The sequence below is a fragment of the Pseudophryne corroboree genome, unplaced genomic scaffold (genome assembly GCF_028390025.1).
Source record: "Pseudophryne corroboree isolate aPseCor3 unplaced genomic scaffold, aPseCor3.hap2 scaffold_574, whole genome shotgun sequence".
Classification (NCBI taxonomy): Eukaryota; Metazoa; Chordata; class Amphibia; order Anura; family Myobatrachidae; genus Pseudophryne; species Pseudophryne corroboree.
Genome location: NW_026970173.1, coordinates 736 through 22,351, shown reverse-complemented (window position 1 = coordinate 22,351; position 21,616 = coordinate 736). Strand labels below are relative to the sequence as shown.

Sequence of the window (21,616 nt, the reverse complement as noted above, 5' to 3'; positions counted from 1 at the left end):
GCTATTTAGTAAACACTTTTGCTAAGTTTTAAAAGTTTTAGAGTAAAGGAGATTCAACTGAGGCAGCACAAGGGAACTCCCATCTGGGGACAACAACTGCAGTGAGAACACATATTTTCAGATGAACATGGGAGGGCAGAAGGCTGCCTAATACTGAAGCACCCCCAAACAACAAACCAAATGCAACAACTAGTACAAGCATTCCTGGGGGAAGGTCTGCAGAAGACGGATTTGCATACAGTGATGTCATCCAAGCAGTGGGCCAAAGTTGGCTGGAACCCTCATCTGCATATGAAAAGAGAAAAGGGGTATGCAGGGCGCCGCCATGGCCTTTTGCGGCGCTTGGATGACCCTTAGTTCGCATTAAACACCCCCACCCTCCTTTGGTGTGGGGCTCATGTTGGCCATGCCCCAGCCCCTGAAGCATTCAGGCTGATTTCTTGCAGCAGCTTGGCACTGTAACAGCTCCAGAGCTGCTCTGTAAGGCAAGTAAAAGGGTGTGGGCCCTGCAGCACTACCTGTAGTTTGCATTGTGCATTGGAAGGCACAAAGTAAGCAGACAGGAGGAGAAGTCAGGATAGTTCACAAGGGTATAGAAGGGAGGGGCTCAAGAAAAAAGAAGTGGAAACAGACAGCAAACTAGGCTGGAGAGAGACCTGAGACAAAGAGATCTGAATTATATGAGAGCCGACCAGGGGAAACACAAATTATGCAGTCAAGTTTCCCACATTTGGGGAAATCGCAGGGGCAGCACACCCAGGTGAGATACTATAATCAGGACGGTGCTTCTCCCAGGGCAAGGCTCACCCATTGCACTCTGGGTGTGCTGCTCCTACGATTTCCCCAAATGTGGGACACTTGACTGCATAATTTGTGTTTCCTCTGGTCAGCTCTCGTATAATTCAGATCTCTTTGTCTCAGGTCTCTCTCCAGCCTAGTTTGCTGTCTGTTTCCACTTCTTTTTTTCTTGAGCCCCTCCCTTCTATACCCTTGTGCACTATCCTGACTTCTCCTCCCGTCTGCTTACTTTGTGCCTTCCAATGCACAATGCAAACTACAGGTAGTGCTGCAGGGCCCACACCCTTTTACTTGCCTTACAGAGCAGCTCTGGAGCTGTTACAGTGCCCAGCTGCTGCAAGAAATCAGCTTGAATGCTTCATGGGATGGGGCATGGCCAACATGAGCCCCACACCAAAGGAGGGTGGGGGTGTTTAATGCGATCTAGGGGTCATCCAAGCACCGCAAAAGGCTGCCATGCCCTGCACGCCCCTTTTCTCTTTTAATATGCAGATGAGGGTTGAAGCCAACTTTGACCCACTGCTTGGATAACATCACCATATGCAAATCCATCTGCTGCAGGCCTTCCCCCAGGAATGCTTGCACTAGTTGTTGCATTTGGTTTGTTGTTTGGGGGTGCTTCAGTATTAGGCAGCCTTCTGCCCTCCCATGTTCATCTGAAAATATGTGTTCTCCCTGCAGTTGTTGTCCCCAGATGAGAGTTCCCTTGTGCTGCCTCAGTTGAATCTCCTTTACTTGACAGAGATGTGCCTGAGCAGCGGCCCTCCCCAGCCCTATCCCAAATCATACTTATTTTGCATAGGAGACACCATGGTCATGAAAATTGTTCACCCAGGGTTAGGTTCATTCATTGCATTCTGGGTATGCTGACCCCTGTGATTTCCCCAAATGTGGGAAACTCGCCTGCATTATTTGTTGTAGTGGGGGACTGTGTTTGTGTTTTCCGCTGGTCAGCTCTGGTAAAAGTCAGATTTCTTTGTCTCAGATCTTCCTCTAGCCTTGTTCTTCTTTCGAGAGTTCCATTGTGCTGCCTCAGTTGGATCTCCTTCACTTGACAGGGGGGTGCCCGAGCAGCGACCCTCCCCAGCTCTAGCCCAACTCCTACTTACCTGCCAGGTGAGATACTATGATCAGGAAGTTGCTTCTCCCAGGGCAAGGCTCACCCATTGCACTCTGGGTGTGCTGCTCCTACGATTTCCCCAAATGTGGGACACTTGACTGCATAATTTGTGTTTCCTCTGGTCGGCTCTCGTATAATTCAGATCTCTTTGTCTCAGGTCTTTCTCCAGCCTAGTTTGCTGTCTGTTTCCACTTCTTTTATCTTGAGCCCCTCCCTTCTATACCCTTGTGCACTATCCTGACTTCTCCTCCCGTCTGCTTACTTTGTGCCTTCCAATGCACAATGCAAACTACAGGTAGTGCTGCAGGGCCCACACAATCTTTTACTTGCCTTACAGAGCAGCTCTGGAGCTGTTACAGTGCCCAGCTGCTGCAAGAAATCAGCTTGAATGCTTCAGGGGATGGGGCATGGCCAACATGAGCCCCACACCAAAGGTGGATGGGGGTGTTTAATGCGAACTAGGGGTCATCCAAGCACCGCAAAAGGCCGCCATGCCCTGCACGCCCCTTTTCTCTTTTCATATGCAGATGAGGGTTGAAGCCAACTTTGACCCACTGCTTGGATGACATCACCATATGCAAATCCATCTGCTGCAGGCCTTCCCCCAGGAATGCTTGCACTAGTTGTTGCATTTGGTTTGTTGTTTGGGGGTGCTTCAGTTTTAGGCAGCCTTCTGCCCTCCCATGTTCATCTGAAAATATGTGTTCTCCCTGCAGTTGTTGTCCCCAGATGAGAGTTCCCTTGTGCTGCCTCAGTTGAATCTCCTTTACTTGACAGAGATGTGCCTGAGCAGCGGCCCTCCCAGCCCTATCCAAAATCATACTTATTTTGCATAGGAGACACCATGGTCATGAAGATTGTTCTCCCAGGGTGAGGTTCATTCATTGCATTCTGGGTATGCTGACCCCTGTGATTTCCCCAAATGTGGGAAACTCGCCTGCATTTTTTGTGGTAGTGGGGGACTGTGTTTGTGTTTTCCTCTGGTCAGCTCTGGTAAAAGTCAGATTTCTTTGTCTCATATATTCCTCTAGCCTTGTTCTTCTTTCGAGAGTACCCTTGTGCTGCCTCAGTTGGATCTCCTTCACTTGACAGGGGGGTGCCCGAGCAGTGACCCTCCCCAGCTCTAGCCCAACTCCTACTTACCTGCCAGGTGAGATACTATGATCATGAAGGTGCTTCTCCAAGGGCAAGGCTCACCCATTGCACTCTGGGTGTGCTGCTCCTGCGATTTCCCCAAATGTGGGAAACTTGATTGCATAATTTGTGTTTCCCCTGGTCGGCTCTCGTATAATTCAGATCTCTTTGTCTCAGGTCTCTCTCCAGCCTAGTTTGCTGTCTGTTTCCACTTCTCTTTTCTGGAGCCACTGCCTTCTATGCCCTTGCGCACTATCCTGACTTCTCCCGTCTGCTTACTTTGTGCCTTCCAACACACAATGCGAACTACAGGTAGTGCTGCAGGGCCCACACCCTTTTAGTTGCCTTACAGAGCAGCTCTGGAGCTGTTACAGTGCCCAGCTGCTGCAAGAAATCAGCTTGAATGCTTCAGGGGCTGGGGCATAGCCAACATGAGCCCCACACCAAAGGAGGGTGGGGGTGTTTAATGCGAACTAGGGGTCATCCAAGCACCGCAAAAGGCCGCCATGCCCTGCATGCCCCTTTTCTCTTTTCATATGCAAATGAGGGTTCCAGCCAACTTTGGCCCACTGCTTGGATGACATCACCGTATGCAAATCCGTCTGCTGCAGACCTTCCCCCAGGAATGCTTGTACTAGTTGTTGCATATGGTTTGATATTTGATGGTGCTTCAGTATTAGGCAGCCTTCCGCCCTCCCATGTTCATCTGAAAAGATGTGGTCTCCCTGCAGTTGTTGTCCCCAGACGAGAGTTCCCTTGTGCTTCCTCAGTTGAATCTCCTTAACTTGACGGGGGAGGGGCCGAGCAGCCACCCTCCCCAGCCCTATCCCAACTCATACTTATTTTGCATATGAGATCTCTTGATCATGAAGATTGTTCTCACAGGGTGAAGTTCATCCATTATATTTTAAAATAGGAAGGTACAAATTACATATTTGAATTGCATCTATGTGCTGGATTCAAATGTCCCCCCCCCTTCCTTTCTCAATTGTGCCCATCAGCAGCTATTCTAAGGTTGCTGCCAATGGGTGTGACACATTAATTTCTTCTGTGGGGTACACAGGACTCCACAAGGATTCACATTGGGGTGTAGAGTAGGATCTTGATCTGAGGCACCAACCGGCTCAAAGCTTTTGACTGTTCCCAAGATGCTCAGTGCATCCTCCTCTATAACCCCGCTTCCATGAACAGGGAGCTCAGTTTGTAGTTGGTGCCTTCAGTAGCAGGCCACTTAACAGGGGCCTGCCTCAGGCAGCCTATTCTTAGCTATTCATTTTGACAAGAAAAGAAGAACTTGTTTTATGAGAATCTACAAGGGCTGCAGCAGGCTAGGTCTAATAGACATCTTTACTACAGCTTCATCACTCCCAGCGGCGCTGTATACTCCCGTGCCCTGGTTGCTGGGTCACTGCAGCGGAGGCTCCGGTTTCTTCCTAAGGTCAGTCACACACACACCGCCCTTCCGGATCACGAGGCCGCTGATGAAGGGGAGCGTGGCCGTAGGGGGTGGACCGTGTGCGCACTGGCGTGGACACTGATTACTGGGCAGCCGCTCCACTAGCCACCAGGTACAGTTAAGGAGCACAGGTCTGGGGGTTTTTCTCCTATATTAAACCAATTTTGTACTGCCCGCAGCGCATTGTGATAGGTAATAGGGCCTGATTCAGGTTGGATTGCAATCACAATAAGTGATCCAACTGCAAAAATTGCTAAGAGCATACGCATGTGCCTGCATTTTCTGCGGCACCCCGCAGAGAATGCGATCGCCTCTGCCTGTCAATCGGGGCAGGGGGGGAGAGGGGGGTCAGCAACACTCCATTTCCAAGTCAGGGATGGAGCGGTGCGGGGGCAAGGCTTCAAAATGGGGTCTGCAATGGAGGAGACACAGGGGGCGTGGTCACAGCGGCTGTATGACATCACATTCAGCCGCTGTGATCACAAAAATGGTGGCGGCTTCCTGCGCGCACATACAGTCTGCACCAGCAGGAGGCTACACCATTTTTTATGATCACGCTGAACTGCAGTGCGACTGCAATTACAGCATGGTCAAGAAGGGAGGCGTCATGCTGGGTGGCCATAAGAGATGAGCGGGTTCGGTTCCTCGGAATCCGAACCCGCCCGAACTTCACCCTTTTTTGCACGGGTCCGAGCAGACTCGGATCCTCCCGCCTTGCTCGGTTAACCCGAGCGCGCCCGAACGTCATCATCCCGCTGTCGGATTCTCACGAGACTTGGATTCTATATAAGGAGCCGCGCGTCGCCGCCATTTTCACACATGCATTGAGATTGATAGGGAGAGGACGTGGCTGGCGTCCTCTCCGTTTAGATTAGAAGATAGAGACGAGTGACATTTGATTTACTACTAATTTGGGGAGCAGTTGAACTTGTCAGGAGTACTCAGTAGTGTAGAGTTTTGCTGATAGTGACCACCAGTTTTATTATTTATAATCCGTTCTCTGCCTGAAAAAAAACGATACACATACCATATCTGTGCTCAGCCTCAGTGTGCTGCATGATATATCATCTATGTATATCTGACTGTGCTGAGTGCTCACTGCTCACACAGCTTAATTGTGGGGGAGACTGGGGAGCAGTTATAGCAGGAGTACAGTGAACACTTTTGCTGCCAGTGTGACCACCAGTATATTGTCTGCCTGAAAAAGTTAAACACTCCTGTGGTGTTTTTTTTTTATTCTATAAACGCATTCTGCTGACAGTGTCCAGCAGGTCCGTCATACATATATTATATAAATATTTATCTGCAGTAGTGTTATATTTTTTTTTTCATCTTTATCATCTCTATATTAGCAGACGCAGTACGGTAGTCCACGGCTGTGGCTATCTCTGTGTCGTCAGTGCTCGTCCATAATTGTATACCTACCTACCTGTGGTGGGTTTTTTTTTTCTATCTTCTTCATACTAGTAGTTTAGGAGTCTACTGACAGTGTCCACCAGGTCCATCATTATATTATATACCTACAGTAGTAATATATTTATTATATTATCTATACTAGTAGACGCAGTACGGTAGCCCACGGCTGTGGCTATCTCTGTGTCGTCAGTGCTCGTCCATAATTGTATACCTACCTACCTGTGGTGGGTTTTTTTTTTATCTTCTTCATACTAGTAGTTTAGCAGTCTGCTGACAGTGTCCACCAGGTCCGTCATTATATTATATACCTACAGTAGTAATATATTTATTATATTATCTATACTAGCAGACGCAGTACGGTAGTCCACGGCTGTACCTACCTCTGTGTCGTCAGTGCTCGTCCATAATTGTATACCTACCTGTGGTGGGGTTTTTTTTTCTATCTTCTTCATACTAGTAGTTTAGGAGTCTGCTGACAGTGTCCACCAGGTCCGTCATTATATTATATACCTACAGTAGTAATATATTTAGTATATTATCTATACTAGCAGACGCAGTACGGTAGTTCACGGCTGTACCTACCTCTGTGTCGTCACTCGTCCATAATTGTATACCTAACTGTGGTGGTTTTTTTTTTCTATCTTCTTCATACTAGTAGTTTAGCAGTCTGCTGACAGTGTCCACCAGGTCCGTCATTATATTATATATACCTACAGTAGTTATATATATTTTTTTTTATATCATTAATTATCATCTCTATACTAGCAGACGCAGTACGGTAGTCCACGGCTGTGGCTATCTCTGTGTCGTCAGTGCTCGTCCATAATTGTATACCTACCTACCTGTGGTGGAAGTTTTTTTCTATCTTCTTCATACTAGTAGTTTAGCAGTCTGCTGACAGTGTCCACCAGGTCCGTCATTATATTATATATACCTACAGTAGTTATATATATATTTTTTTTATATCATTAATTATCATCTCTATACTAGCAGACGCAGTACGGTAGTCCACGGCTGTAGCTACCTCTGTGTCGTCAGTCACTCGTCATCCATAAGTATACTAGTATCCATCCATCTCCATTGTTTACCTGAGGTGCCTTTTAGTTGTGCCTATTAAAATATGGAGAACAAAAATGTTGAGGTTCCAAAAATAGGGAAAGATCAAGATCCACTTCCACCTCGTGCTGAAGCTGCTGCCACTAGTCATGGCCGAGACGATGAAATTCCATCAACGTCGTCTGCCAAGGCCGATGCCCAATGTCATAGTACAGAGCATGTAAAATCCAAAACACAAAAGATCAGTAAAAAAAGGACTCAAAAATCTAAATAAAAATCGTCGGAGGAGAAGCGTAAACTTGCCAATATGCCATTTACCACACGGAGTGGCAAGGAACGGCTGAGGCCCTGGCCTATGTTCATGGCTAGTGGTTCAGCTTCACATGAGGATGGAAGCACTCAGCCTCTCGCTAGAAAAATGAAAAGACTTAAGCTGGCAAAAGCACAGCAAAGAACTGTGCGTTCTTCAAAATCACAAATCCACAAGGAGAGTCCAATTGTGTCGGTTGCGATGCCTGACCTTCCCAACACTGGACGTGAAGAGCATGCACCTTCCACCATTTGCATGCCCCCTGCAAGTGCTGGAAGGAGCACCCGCAGTCCAGTTCCTGATAGTCAGATTGAAGATGTCAGTGTTGAAGTACACCAGGATGAGGAGGATATGGGTGTTGCTGGCGCTGGGGAGGAAATTGACAAGGAGGATTCTGATGGTGAGGTGGTTTGTTTAAGTCAGGCACCCGGCGAGACACCTGTTGTCCGTGGGAGGAATATGGCCATTGACATGCCTGGTGAAAATACCAAAAAAATCAGCTCTTCGGTGTGGAAGTATTTCAACAGAAATGCGGACAACAGGTGTCAAGCCGTGTGTTGCCTTTGTCAAGCTGTAATAAGTAGGGGTAAGGACGTTAACCACCTCGGAACATCCTCCCTTATACGTCACCTGCAGCGCATTCATCATAAGTCAGTGACAAGTTCAAAAACTTTGGGCGACAGCGGAAGCAGTCCACTGACCAGTAAATCCCTTCCTCTTGTAACCAAGCTCACGCAAACCACCCCACCAACTCCCTCAGTGTCAATTTCCTCCTTCCCCAGGAATGCCAATAGTCCTGCAGGCCATGTCACTGGCAATTCTGACAAGTTCTCTCCTGCCTGGGATTCCTCCGATGCATCCTTGAGTGTAACGCCTACTGCTGCTGGCGCTGCTGTTGTTGCTGCTGGGAGTCGATGGTCATCCCAGAGGGGAAGTCGTAAGACCACTTTTACTACTTCCACCAAGCAATTGACTGTCCAACAGTCCTTTGCAAGGAAGATGAAATATCACAGCAGTCATCCTGCTGCAAAGCGGATAACTGAGGCCTTGGCATCCTGGGCAGTGAGAAACGTGGTTCCGGTATCCATCATTACTTCAGAGCCAACTATAGACTTGATTGAGGTACTGTGTCCCCGGTACCAAATACCATCTAGGTTCCATTTCTCTAGGCAGGCGATACCGAAAATGTACACAGACCTCAGAAAAAGACTCACCAGTGTCCTAAAAAATGCAGTTGTACCCAATGTCCACTTAACCACGGACATGTGGACAAGTGGAGTAGGGCAGACTCAGGACTATATGACTGTGACAGCCCACTGGGTAGATGTATTGACTCCCGCCGCAAGAACAACAGCGGCGGCACCAGTAGCAGCATCTCGCAAACGCCAACTCTTTCCTAGGCAGGCTACGCTTTGTATCACCGCTTTCCAGAATACGCACACAGCTGAAAACCTCTTACGGCAACTGAGGAAGATCATCACAGAATGGCTTACCCCAATTGGACTCTCCTGTGGATTTGTGGCATCGGACAACACCAGCAATATTGTGCGTGCATTATATCTGGGCAAATTCCAGCACGTCCCATGTTTTGCACATACCTTGAATTTGGTGGTGCAGAATTATTTAAAAAACGACAGGGGCGTGCAAGAGATGCTGTCGGTGGCCACAAGAATTGCGGGACACTTTCGGCGTACAGGCACCACGTACAGAAGACTGGAGCAACACCAAAAACGCCTGAACCTGCCCTGCCATCATCTGAAGCAAGAAGTGGTAACGAGGTGGAATTCAACCCTCTATATGCTTCAGAGGATGGAGGAGCAGCAAAAGGCCATTCAAGCCTATACATCTGACCACGATATAGGAGGTGGAATGCACCTGTCTCAAGCGCAGTGGAGAATGATTTCAACGTTGTGCAAGGTTCTGCAACCTTTTGAACTTGCCACACGTGAAGTCAGTTCAGACACTGCCAGCCTGAGTCAGGTCATTCCCGTCATCAGGCTTTTGCAGAAGAAGCTGGAGACATTGAAGGAGGAGCTAAGACAGAGCGATTCCGCTAGGCATGTGGGACTTGTGGATGGAGCCCTTCATTCGCTTAACCAGGATTCACGGGTGGTCAATCTGTTGAAATCAGAGCACTACATTTTGGCCACCGTGCTCGATCCTAGATTTAAAACCTACGTTGTATCTCTCTTTCCGGCAGACACAAGTCTGCAGGGGTTCAAAGACCTGCTGGTGAGAAAATTATCAAGTCAAGCGGAACTTGATCGGTCAACAGCTCCTCCTTCACATTCTCCCGCAATTGGGGGTGCGAGGAAAAGGCTCAGAATTCCGAGCCCACCCGCTGGCGGTGATGCAGGGCAGTCTGGAGCGACTGCTGATGCTGACATCTGGTCCGGACTGAAGGACCTGCCAACGATTACGGACATGTCGTCTACTGTCACTGCATATGATTCTCTCACCATTGAAAGAATGGTGGAGGATTATATGAGTGACCGCATCCAAGTAGGCACGTCAGACAGTCCGTACGTATACTGGCAGGAAAAAGAGGCAATTTGGAGGCCCTTGCACAAACTGGCTTTATTCTACCTAAGTTGCCCTCCCACAAGTGTGTACTCCGAAAGAGTGTTTAGTGCCGCCGCTCACCTTGTCAGCAATCGGCGTACGAGGTTACTTCCAGAAAATGTGGAGAAGATGATGTTCATTAAAATGAATTATAATCAATTTCTCCGTGGAGACATTGACCAGCAGCAATTGCCTCCACAAAGTACACAGGGAGCTGAGATGGTGGATTCCAGTGGGGACGAATTGATAATCTGTGAGGAGGGGGATGTACACGGTGATGAATCGAAGGATGATGATGAGGTGGACATCTTGCCTCTATAGAGCCAGTTTGTGCAAGGAGAGATTAATTGCTTCTTTTTTGGTGGGGGTCCAAACCAACCCGTCATTTCAGTCACAGTCGTGTGGCAGACCCTGTCACTGAAATGATGGGTTGGTTAAAGTGTGCATGTCCTGTTTATACAACATAAGGGTGGGTGGGAGGGCCCAAGGCAATTCCACCTTGCACCTCTTTTTTCTTTTATTTTTCTTTGCGTCATGTGCTGTTTGGGGAGTGTTTTTTGGAAGGGCCATCCTGCGTGACACTGCAGTGCCACTCCTAGATGGGCCAGGTGTTTGTGTCGGCCACTTGGGTCGCTGAGCTTAGTCACACAGCTACCTCATTGCGCCTCTTTTTTTCTTTGCGTCATGTGCTGTTTGGGGAGTGTTTTTTGGAAGGGCAATCCTGCGTGACACTGCAGTGACACTCCTAGATGGGCCAGGTGTTTGTGTCGTCCACTTGGGTCGCTGAGCTTAGTCACACAGCTACCTCATTGCGCCTCTTTTTTTCTTTGCGTCATGTGCTGTTTGGGGAGTGTTTTTTGGAAGGGCCATCCTGCGTGACACTGCAGTGCCACTCCTAGATGGGCCAGGTGTTTGTGTCGGCCACTTGGGTCGCTGAGCTTAGTCACACAGCTACCTCATTGCGCCTCTTTTTTTCTTTGCGTCATGTGCTGTTTGGGGAGTGTTTTTGGAAGGGCCATCCTGCGTGACACTGCAGTGCCACTCCTAGATGGGCCAGGTGTTTGTGTCGGCCACTTGGGTCGCTGAGCTTAGTCACACAGCTACCTCATTGCGCCTCTTTTTTTCTTTGCGTCATGTGCTGTTTGGGGAGTGTTTTTTGGAAGGGCCATCCTGCGTGACACTGCAGTGCCACTCCTAGATGGGCCAGGTGTTTGTGTCGGCCACTTGGGTCGCTGAGCTTAGTCACACAGCTACCTCATTGCGCCTCTTTTTTTCTTTGCGTCATGTGCTGTTTGGGGAGTGTTTTTTGGAAGGGCCATCATGCGTGACACTGCAGTGCCACTCCTAGATGGGCCAGGTGTTTGTGTCGGCCACTTGGGTCACTGAGCTTAGTCATCCAGCGACCTCGGTGCAAATTTTAGGACTAAAAATAATATTGTGAGGTGTGAGGTGTTAAGAATAGACTGAAAATGAGTTGAAATTATGGTTATTGAGGTTAATAATACTTTGGGATCAAAATGACTCCCAAATTCTATGATTTAAGCTGTTTTTTAGGGTTTTTTGAAAAAAACACCCGAATCCAAAACACACCCGAATCCGACAAAAAAAATTCGGTGAGGTTTAGCCAAAACGCGTTCGAACCCAAAACACGGCCGCGGAACCGAACCCAAAACCAAAACACAAAACCCGAAAAATTTCCGGTGCACATCTCTAGTGGCCATGCCATGTCACTGTGCAGGAGCCAGCACCGCTCACACACTAGTCCCCGGTGCAGCCCCCAACCCCCGGGACACCCGGAGCAACAAAATGTAGATTCAGGCCACCAGGCAACGCCCCTACCTATGAAACCATGCCTCCTTTTTACCATTGCGCTGCTTATCTGCGCGCACTGCATTACAATCTCCCTCGCCACCTCTCTGGGTGTCACCAGTGATAGTGACACCTCTGCCATGCTTGTAGCAGCTGGTCCTAAGATCTACGCCTCAAGCCCTGAGTGTTTGCCCTTGTGACTTGTTGATCATCATAGCAAAGCAGATGCTTACAGAAAACTGCAGGGGCTTAGATTGAAAATAAAAAAAATTGATGGGTATAAGGTAGAGAGGAGCGGGTTCGGTTCTCCGAGAACCGAATTCCCCACGAACTCCACGTGGTTTACACTGGTACGAGGCAGGCTCGGTTGTTCCCGCCTGACTCGGAAAACCTGAACAAGGGAAAATGTCATCATCCCGCTGTCGGATTCTCGCGAGATTCGGATTCCATATAAAGAGCTGCGCGTTGCCGCCATTTTTACTCGTGCATTGAAGAGAGAGCGGAGAGGACGTGGCTATGTTCTCTCAGTGGAAATCTCAATATCAGTGCTCAGTATCAGTGGATACTTATTGCTGCTCAGTAATACTAGTAGTGTGTCTCTCCTGCTCAGTGTCAGTTCTCAGTAGTATCCTCATCAGTGCTCAGTATCACTGCTCATTGTCTTGTGCTGCATTGTTGTGCTCAGCATACTACAGTACATTACTAATAGTCCAGTGCTGCATCTTGCTGCTCAGTGTCAGTTCTAGTATCCTCATCAGTGCTCACTATCCCTGCTCATTGCATTGTGGTGTTCTGTATACTACAGTAACATAGTAATATAGTAACATATAGTAACATAGTTTTTGAGGTTGAATAGAGGCAAATTGCCCATCGTGTTCAACCTGTTTTAAGTTGTGATGATTCTACATACTTGCTGAATAATGTTATATGACTACTTAGCTACTACAACTCATGTTACCCCCGGATTAACCATGTTGATATTTTAAGTATTATAACCTTGGATAGCTTTTTCATTCAGAAATTTATCCATTCCTTTTTTAAATCCAATTACAGAGTCCGCCATTACCACCTTCCCTGGCAGGGAATTCCACATCCTGATTGCCCTAACAGTGAAGATCATAGTATCTCACCTGGCAGGTAAGTAGGAGTTGGGCCAGAGCTGTGGAGGATTGCTGCTCGGGCACCCCCTGTCAAGTGAAGGAGATCCAACTGAGGCAGCACAAGGGAACTCTCGAAAGAAGAACAAGGCTAGAGGAAGATCTGAGACAAAGAAATCTGACTTTTACCAGAGCTGACCAGAGGAAAGCACAAACACAGTCCCCCACTACCACAAATAATGCAGTCGAGTTTCCCACATTTGGGGAAATCACAGGGGTCAGCATACCCAGAATGCAATGAATGAACCTCACCCTGGGAGAACAATCTTCATGACCATGGTATCGCCTATGCAAAATAAGTATGATTTGGGATAGGGCTGGGGAGGGCCGCTGCTCAGGCACATCTCTGTCAAGTAAAGGAGATTCAACTGAGGCAGCACAAGGGAACTCTCATCTGGGGACAACAACTGCAGGGAGAACACATATTTTCAGATGAACATGGGAGGGCAGAAGGCTGCCTAATACTGAAGCACCCCCAAACAACAAACCAAATGCAACAACTAGTACAAGCATTCCTGGGGGAAGTTCTGCAGAAGACGGATTTGCATACGGTGATGTCATCCAAGCAGTGGGCCAAAGTTGGCTGGAACCCTCATCTGCATATGAAAAGAGAAAAGGGGTATGCAGGGCATGGCGGCCTTTTGCGGCGCTTGGATGACCCTTAGTTCGCATTAAACACCCCCACCCTCCTTCGGTGTGGGGCTCATGTTGCCAATGCCCCAGCCCCTGAAGCATTCAAGCTGATTTCTTACAGCAGCTTGGCACTGTAACAGCTCCAGAGCTGCTCTGTAAGGCAAGTAAAAGGGTGTGTAGTTTGCATTGTGCATTGGAAGGCACAAAGTAAGCAGACAGGAGGAGAAGTCAGGATAGTGCACAAGGGTATAAAAGGGAGGGGCTCAAGAAAAAAGAAGTGGAAACAGACAGCAAACTAGGCTGGAGAGAGACCTGAGACAAAGAGATCTGAATTATACGAGAGCCGACCAGGGGAAACACAAATTCTGCAGTCAAGTTTCCCACATTTGGGGAAATCGCAGGGGCAGCACACCCAGAGTGCAATGGGTGAGCCTTGCCCTGGGAGAAGCACCTTCATGATCATAGTATCTCACCTGGCAGGTAAGTAGGAGTTGGGCTTGAGCTGGGGAGGGTCGCTGCTCGGGCACCCCCCTGTCAAGTGAAGGAGATCCAACTGAGGCAGCACAAGGGAACTCTCGAAAGAAGAACAAGGCTAGAGGAAGATCTGAAACAAAGAAATCTGACTTTTACCAGAGCTGACCAGAGGAAAACACAAACACAGTCCCCCACTACCACAAATAATGCAGTCGAGTTACCCACATTTGGGGAAATCACAGGGGTCAGCATACCCAGAATGCAATGAATGAACCTCACCCTGGGAGAATAATCTTCATGACCATGGTATCTCCTATGCAAAATAAGTATGATTTGGGATAGGGCTGGGGAGGGCCGCTGCTCAGGCACATCTCTGTCAAGTAAAGGAGATTCAACTGAGGCAGCACAAGGGAACTCTCATCTGGGACAACAACTGCAGGGAGAACACATATTTTCAGATGAACATGGGAGGGCAGAAGGCTGCCTAATACTGAAGCACCCCCAAACAACAAACCAAATGCAACAACTAGTGCAAGCATTCCTGGGGGAAGGCCTGCCGCAGATTGATTTGCATATGGTGATGTCATCCAAGCAGTGGGTCAAAGTTGGCTTCAACCTTCGTCTGCATATGAAAAGAGAAAAGGGGCGTGCAGGGCATGGCGGCCTTTTGCGGTGCTTGGATGACCCTTAGTTTGCATTAAACACCCCCACCCTCCTTCGGTGTGGGTCTCATGTTGGCCATGCCCCAGCCCCTGAAGCATTCAAGCTGATTTCTTGCAGCAGCTTGGCACTGTAACAGCTCCAGAGCTGCTCTGTAAGGCAAGTAAAAGGGTGTGGGCCCTGCAGCACTACCTGTAGTTTGCATTGTGCATTGGAAGGCACAAAGTAAGCAGACAGGAGGAGAAGTCAGGATAGTGCACAAGGGTATAAAAGGGAGGGGCTCAAGAAAAAAGAAGTGGAAACAGACAGCAAACTAGGCTGTAGAGAGACCTGAGACAAAGAGATCTGAATTATACAAGAGCCGACCAGGGGAAACACAAATTCTGCAGTCAAGTTTCCCACATTTGGGGAAATCGCAGGGGCAGCACACCCAGAGTGCAATGGGTGAGCCTTGCCCTGGGAGAAGCACCTTCATGATCATAGTATCTCACCTGGCAGGTAAGTAGGAGTTGGGCTAGAGCTGGGGAGGGTCGCTGCTCGGGCACCCCCCTGTCAAGTGAAGGAGATCCAACTGAGGCAGCACAAGGGAACTCTCGAAAGAAGAACAAGGCTAGAGGAAGATCTGAGACAAAGAAATCTGACTTTTACCAGAGCTGACCAGAGGAAAACACAAACACAGTCCCCCACTACAACAAATAATGCAGTCGAGTTACCCACATTTGGGGAAATCACAGGGGTCAGCATACCCAGAATGCAATGAATGAACCTCACCCTGGGAGAACAATCTTCATGACCATGGTATCTCCTATGCAAAATAAGTATGATTTGGGATAGGGCTGGGGAGGGCCGCTGCTCAGGCACATCTCTGTCAAGTAAAGGAGATTCAACTGAGGCAGCACAAGGGAACTCTCATCTGGGGACAACAACTGCAGGGAGAACACATATTTTCAGATGAACATGGGAGGGAAGAAGGCTGCCTAATACTGAAGCACCCCCAAACAACAAACCAAATGCAACAACTAGTGCAAGCATTCCTGGGGGAAGGCCTGCAGCAGATGGATTTGCATATGGTGATGTCATCCAAGCAGTGGGTCAAAGTTGGCTTCAACCCTCGTCTGCATATGAAAAGAGAAAAGCGGCGTGCAGGGCATGGCGGCCTTTTGCGGCGCTTGGATGACCCCTAGTTCGCATTAAACACCTCCACCCTCCTTCGGTGTGGGGCTCATGTTGGCTATGCCCCAGCCCCTGAAGCATACAAGCTGATTTCTTGCAGCAGCTGGGCACTGAAACAGCTCTAGAGCTGCTCTGTACGGCAAGTAAAAGGGTGTGGGCCCTGCAGCACTACCTGTAGTTTGCATTGTGCATTGGAAGGCACAAAGTAAGCAGACGGGAGAAGTCAGGATAGTGCGCAAGGGCATAGAAGGGAGCAGCTCAAAAAAAGAGAAGTGGAAACAGACAGCAAACTAGGCTGGAGAGAGACCTGAGACAAAGAGATCTGAACTATACGAGAGCCGACCAGGGGAAACACAAATTATGCAGTCAAGTTTCCCACATTTGGGGAAATCGCAGGAGCAGCACACCCAGAGTGCAATGGGTGAGCCTTGCCCTGGGAGAAGCACCTTCATGATCATAGTATCTCACCTGGCAGGTAAGTAGGATTTGGGCTAGAGCTGGGGAGGGTCGCTGCTCGGGTACCCCCCTGTCAAGTGAAGGAGATCCAACTGAGGCAGCACAAGGGAACTCTCGAAAGAAGAACAAGGCTAGAGGAAGATCTGAGACAAAGAAATCTGACTTTTACCAAAGCTGACCAGAGGAAAGCACAAACACAGTCCCCCACTACCACAAATAATGCAGTCGAGTTTCCCACATTTGGGGAAATCACAGGGGTCAGCATACCCAGAATGCAATGAATGAACCTCACCCTGGGAAAACAATCTTCATGACCATGGTATCGCCTATGCAAAATAAGTATGATTTGGGATAGGGCTGGGGAGGGCCGCTGCTCAGGCACATCTCTGTCAAGTAAAGGAGATTCAACTGAGGCAGCACAAGGGAACTCTCATCTGGGGACAACAACTGCAGGGAGAACACATATTTTCAGATGAACATGGGAGGGCAGAAGGCTGCCTAATACTGAAGCAACCCCAAACAACAAACCAAATGCAACAACTAGTGCAAGCATTCCTGGGGGAAGGCCTGCAGCAGATGGATTTGCATATGGTGATGTCATCCAAGCAGTGGGTCAAAGTTGGCTTCAACCCTCGTCTGCATGTGAAAAGAGAAAAGGGGCGTGCAGGGCATGGCGGCCTTTTGCGGCGCTTGGATGACCCCTAGTCCGCATTAAACACCTCCACCCTCCTTCGGTGTGGGGCTCATGTTGGCTATGCCTCAGCCCCTGAAGCATTCAAGCTGATTTCTTGCAGCAGCTGGGCTCTGTAACAGCTCCAGAGCTGCTCTGTACGGCAAGTAAAAGGGTGTGGGCCCTGCAGCACTACCTGTAGTTTGCATTGTGCATTGGAAGGCACAAAGTAAGCAGACGGGAGAAGTCAGGATAGTGCGCAAGGGCATAGAAGGGAGCAGCTCAAGAAAAGAGAAGTGGAAACAGACAGCAAACTAGGCTGGAGAGAGACCTGAGACAAAGAGATCTGAATTATACGAGAGCCGACCAGGGGAAACACAAATTATGCAGTCAAGTTTCCCACATTTGGGGAAATCGCAGGAGCAGCACACCCAGAGTGCAATGGGTGAGCCTTGCTGTCACGTTTGAATAGAGAAAGGAGGATCACAAATTATATGTGATCTAAGGTGTGGTGATTACCTGCAGGAATAATCACCAATAATGTTTTCAAGTGACTGTATATATATAATTTTGTATTCTTTCAGCCGAGATGTGACAACATGGCTGACATGCAATGTCCTGCATTTGACCCCCATAGGTCCAGGCCAAGAGAGATCTGCAGTCCATTTAAAGTAATCCAAAACTGGGATTGATATTTTAGCTTTTATTTTTACTTAAAGTACAATAACTTGTACCATTTTAATTTGTTTTAATAGTATATTGACAGTATTGTTTTCTTTCAAAAATCCACTTAATTTTCTTTACCCTATTATTAAAATGGTAATTGACAAAAACAAACTACATTGTCACCAGAAGAGCAATACAAAATGTACAAGTGATATATTAAAATCATCTTTCCAGCTTGAATTTCAATGATGCATTGGGGCAAAAATTTTGTGAGAAACATCTTCACCCTTAAATAAAGATTTTCTTAATTCCTTACCTGTGTGCTAATTAGATATCACCTTGTTTTCACATTAAACAGACTTCCACATGAGAAAGCAGCATGAGAATGCTTATTAGCCTTTGTCAGTATGTACTTTTGCAAAGTGTCGCTCTGGCGCAATCAGTTAGTGTGTACGGCTATTAACCAAAAGGTTTGTGGTTCAATCCCACCCAGGGATGTAATTGACCTTGTTATCAGATTTTGGTGATCTTTAAGTAGACAAGTCAAAATTTCGAAAACCCCTGTTATGGTGTAGGGTACCTGGCCTTCTTGCTGCAATTGTTCATGCCGTTGGCTTGTGTTCTGTTGAATGCCACGTTCTGCCACGTTCTGCGGCATGCTTAAGGTGTGAGCTGGTAAGATGCTCACCTTAGTTTAACAATAAATCATTTCCTCGAAATGTCCGTCTCCCTGGGCACAGTTCCTATAACTGGAGTCTGGAGGAGGGGCATAGAGGGAGGAGCCAGTTCACACCCTTTGAAAGTCTTAAAGTGCCCATGTCTCTTGCGGATCCCATCTATACCCCATGGTTCTTAATGTGACCCCAGCATCCTTTACGGACTAAGAGAAAAGGATGCCCTTGTGTACTATCCTGACTTCTCCTCCCGTATTGTGCCTTCCAACGCACAATGCGAACTACAGGTGGTGCTGCAGGGCCCACACCCTTTTACTTGCCTTACAGAGCAGCTCTGGAGCTGTTACAGTGCCCAGCTGCTGCAAGAAATCAGCATGAATGCTTCAGGGGATGGGGCATGGCCAACATGAGCCCCACACCAAAGGAGGGTGGGGGTGTTTAATGCGAACTAGGGGTCATCCAAGCACTGCAAAAGGCCGCCATGCCCTGCATGCCCCTTTTCTCTTTTTATATGCAGATGAGGGTTCCAGCCAACTTTGGCCCACTGCTTGGATGACATCACCGTATGCAAATCCGTCTGCTGCAGACCTTCCCCCAGGAATGCTTGTACTAGTTGTTGCATATGGTTTGATATTTGATGGTGCTTCAGTATTAGGCAGCCTTCCGCCCTCCCATGTTCATCTGAAAAGATGTGGTCTCCCTGCAGTTGTTGTCCCCAGACGAGAGTTCCCTTGTGCTTCCTCAGTTGAATCTCCTTAACTTGACGGGGGAGGGGCTGCCCGAGCTGCCACCCTCCCCAGCCCTATCCCAACTCATACTTATTTTACATATTAGATCTCTTGATCATGAAGATTGTTCTCACAGGGTGAGGTTCATCCATTATATTTTAAAATAGGAAGGTACAAATTACATATTTGAATTGCATCTATGTGCTGGATTCAAATGCCCCCCCCCCCTTCCTTTCTCAATTGTGCCCGTCAGCAGCTATTCTAAGGTTGCTGCCAATGGGTGTGACACATTAATTTCTTCTGTGGGGTACACTGGACTCCACAAGGATTCACATTGGGGTGTAGAGTAGGATCTTGATCTGAGGCACCAACCGGCTCAAAGCTTTTGACTGTTCCCAAGATGCTCAGCGCATCCTCCTCTATAACCCCGCTTCCATGAACAGGGAGCTCAGTTTGTAGTTGGTGCCTTCAGTAGCAGGCCACTTAACAGGGGCCTGCCTCAGGCAGCCTATTCTTAGCTATTAATTTTGACAAGAAAAGAAGAACTTGTTTTATGAGAATCTACAAGGGCTGCAGCAGGCTAGGTCTAATAGACATCTTTACTGCAGCTTCATCACTCCCAGCGGCGCTGTATACTCCCGTGCCCTGGTTGCTGGGTCACTGCAGCGGAGGCTCCGGTTTCTTCCTAAGGTCAGTCACACACACACCGCCCTTCCGGATCACGAGGCCGCTGATTAAGGGGAGCGTGGCCGTAGGGGGTGGGCCGTGTGCGCACTGGGGTGGACACTGATTACTGGGCAGCCGCTCCACTAGCCACCAGGTACAGTTAAGGAGCACAGGTCTGGGGGTTTTTCTCCTATATTAACCCAATTTTGTACTGCCCGCAGCGCTATGTGATAGGTAATAGGGCCTGATTCAGGTTGGATTGCAATCACAATAAGCAATCCAACTGCAAAAATTGCTAAGAGCATACGCATGTGCCTGCATGCGATCGCCTCTGCCTGTCAATCGGGGCAGGGGGGGAGAGTGGGGTCAGCAACACTCCATTTCCAAGTCAGGGATGGAGCAGTGCGGGGGCAAGGCTTCAAAATGGGGTCTGCAATGGAGGAGACACAGGGGGCGTGGTCACAGCGGCTGTATGACATCACATTCAGCCGCTGTGATCACAAAAATGGTGGCGGCTTCCTGCGCGCACATACAGTCTGCACCAGCAGGAGGCTACACCATTGTTTATGATCACGCTGAACTGCAGTGCGACTGCAATTACAGCATGGTCAAGAAGGGAGGTGTCATACTGGGTGGCCATGCCCTGTCACTGTGCAGGAGCCAGCACCGCTTACACACTAGTCCCTGGGTGCAGCCCCCAACCCCCGGGACACCCGGAGCAACAAAATGTAGATTCAGGCCACCAGGCCACGCCCCTACCTATGAAATCATGCCTCCTTTTTACCATTGCGCTGCTTATTTGCACGCACTGCATTACAATCTCCCTCGCCACCTCTCTGGGTGTCACCAGTGATAGTGACACCTCTGCCATGCTTGTAGCAGCTGGTCCAAAGATCTATGCCTCAAGCCCTGAGTGTTTGCCCTTGTGACTTGTTGATCATCATAGCGAAGCAGATGCTTACAGAAAACTGCAGGGGCTTAGATTGAAAATAAAAAAAATTGATGGGTATAAGGTAGAGAGGAGCGGGTTCGGTTCTCCGAGAACCGAATTCCCCACGAACTCCACGTGGTTTACACTGGTCTGAGGCAGGCTCGGTTGTTCCCGCCTGACTCGGAAAACCTGAACAAGGGAAAATGTCATCATCCCGCTGTCGGATTCTCGCGAGATTCGGATATTATATATAGAGCTGCGCGTTGCCGCCATTTTTACTCGTGCATTGAAGAGAGAGCGGAGAGGACGTGGCTATGTTCTCTCAGTGGAAATCTCAATATCAGTGCTCAGTATCAGTGGTTACTTATTGCTGCTCAGTAATACTAGTAGTGTGTCTCTCCTGCTCAGTGTCAGTTCTCAGTAGTATCCTCATCAGTGCTCAGTATCACTGCTCATTGTCTTGTGCTGCATTGTGGTGCTCAGCATACTACAGTACATTACTAATAGTCCAGTGCTGCATCTTGCTGCTCAGTGTCAGTTCTAGTATCCTCATCAGTGCTCACTATCACTGCTCATTGCATTGTGGTGTTCTGTATACTACAGTAATATAGTAACATATAGTAACATAGTTTTTGAGGTTGAATAGAGGCAAATTGCCCATCGTGTTCAACCTGTTTTAAGTTGTGATGATTCTACATACTTGCTGAATAATGTTTTATGACTAGTTAACTACTATAACTCATGTTACCCCCGGATTAACCATGTTGATATTTTAAGTATTATAACCTTGGATAGCTTTTTCATTCAGAAATGTATCCATTCCTTTTTTAAATCCAATTACAGAGTCCGCCATTACCACCTTCCCTGGCAGGGAATTCCCCATCCTGATTGCCCTAACAGTGAAGAACCCTTTCCTCCATTGCATTCTGAATTTCCTCCAGTCGCAGCGAGTGACCACGTGTTCTTTTAATAAATAATTCCTCTGATAACTCTTTGTTATGTATCTTTACATATTTGAAGATATTAATAATATCTCCTCTTAGGCACCTCTTTTCTAGTGTATACAT

General features: G+C 48.1%; 12 non-coding genes across 12 annotated transcripts; 5 read left to right on the top strand and 7 right to left on the bottom strand.

Annotated features, from left to right (window-relative positions):
* The first annotated feature begins 752 nt into the window (after nt 1-752).
* Nucleotides 753-908, top strand: LOC135033628 (U1 spliceosomal RNA). Its single transcript, XR_010228973.1, has one exon. It is a non-coding gene; the product is annotated as a U1 spliceosomal RNA (small nuclear RNA).
* Nucleotides 909-1,583: 675 nt separating this feature from the next.
* Nucleotides 1,584-1,747, top strand: LOC135033564 (U1 spliceosomal RNA). The gene has a single exon (XR_010228918.1). It is a non-coding gene; the product is annotated as a U1 spliceosomal RNA (small nuclear RNA).
* Nucleotides 1,748-1,899: 152 nt separating this feature from the next.
* Nucleotides 1,900-2,062, top strand: LOC135033613 (U1 spliceosomal RNA). The gene has a single exon (XR_010228963.1). It is a non-coding gene; the product is annotated as a U1 spliceosomal RNA (small nuclear RNA).
* Nucleotides 2,063-2,737: 675 nt separating this feature from the next.
* LOC135033666 (U1 spliceosomal RNA) lies at nt 2,738-2,901 on the top strand. The gene has a single exon (XR_010229008.1). It is a non-coding gene; the product is annotated as a U1 spliceosomal RNA (small nuclear RNA).
* Nucleotides 2,902-3,053: 152 nt separating this feature from the next.
* Nucleotides 3,054-3,216, top strand: LOC135033618 (U1 spliceosomal RNA). Its single transcript, XR_010228968.1, has one exon. It is a non-coding gene; the product is annotated as a U1 spliceosomal RNA (small nuclear RNA).
* A 9,741-nt stretch (nt 3,217-12,957) lies between these two features.
* LOC135033651 (U1 spliceosomal RNA) lies at nt 12,958-13,121 on the bottom strand. The gene has a single exon (XR_010228994.1). It is a non-coding gene; the product is annotated as a U1 spliceosomal RNA (small nuclear RNA).
* Nucleotides 13,122-13,776: 655 nt separating this feature from the next.
* On the bottom strand, nt 13,777-13,939 carry LOC135033599 (U1 spliceosomal RNA). The gene has a single exon (XR_010228951.1). It is a non-coding gene; the product is annotated as a U1 spliceosomal RNA (small nuclear RNA).
* A 152-nt stretch (nt 13,940-14,091) lies between these two features.
* LOC135033667 (U1 spliceosomal RNA) lies at nt 14,092-14,255 on the bottom strand. The gene has a single exon (XR_010229009.1). It is a non-coding gene; the product is annotated as a U1 spliceosomal RNA (small nuclear RNA).
* A 673-nt stretch (nt 14,256-14,928) lies between these two features.
* On the bottom strand, nt 14,929-15,091 carry LOC135033605 (U1 spliceosomal RNA). Its single transcript, XR_010228956.1, has one exon. It is a non-coding gene; the product is annotated as a U1 spliceosomal RNA (small nuclear RNA).
* Nucleotides 15,092-15,243: 152 nt separating this feature from the next.
* LOC135033657 (U1 spliceosomal RNA) lies at nt 15,244-15,407 on the bottom strand. The gene has a single exon (XR_010229000.1). It is a non-coding gene; the product is annotated as a U1 spliceosomal RNA (small nuclear RNA).
* A 671-nt stretch (nt 15,408-16,078) lies between these two features.
* LOC135033581 (U1 spliceosomal RNA) lies at nt 16,079-16,241 on the bottom strand. The gene has a single exon (XR_010228934.1). It is a non-coding gene; the product is annotated as a U1 spliceosomal RNA (small nuclear RNA).
* Nucleotides 16,242-16,393: 152 nt separating this feature from the next.
* Nucleotides 16,394-16,557, bottom strand: LOC135033653 (U1 spliceosomal RNA). Its single transcript, XR_010228996.1, has one exon. It is a non-coding gene; the product is annotated as a U1 spliceosomal RNA (small nuclear RNA).
* Between the last annotated feature and the right edge of the window lie 5,059 nt (nt 16,558-21,616).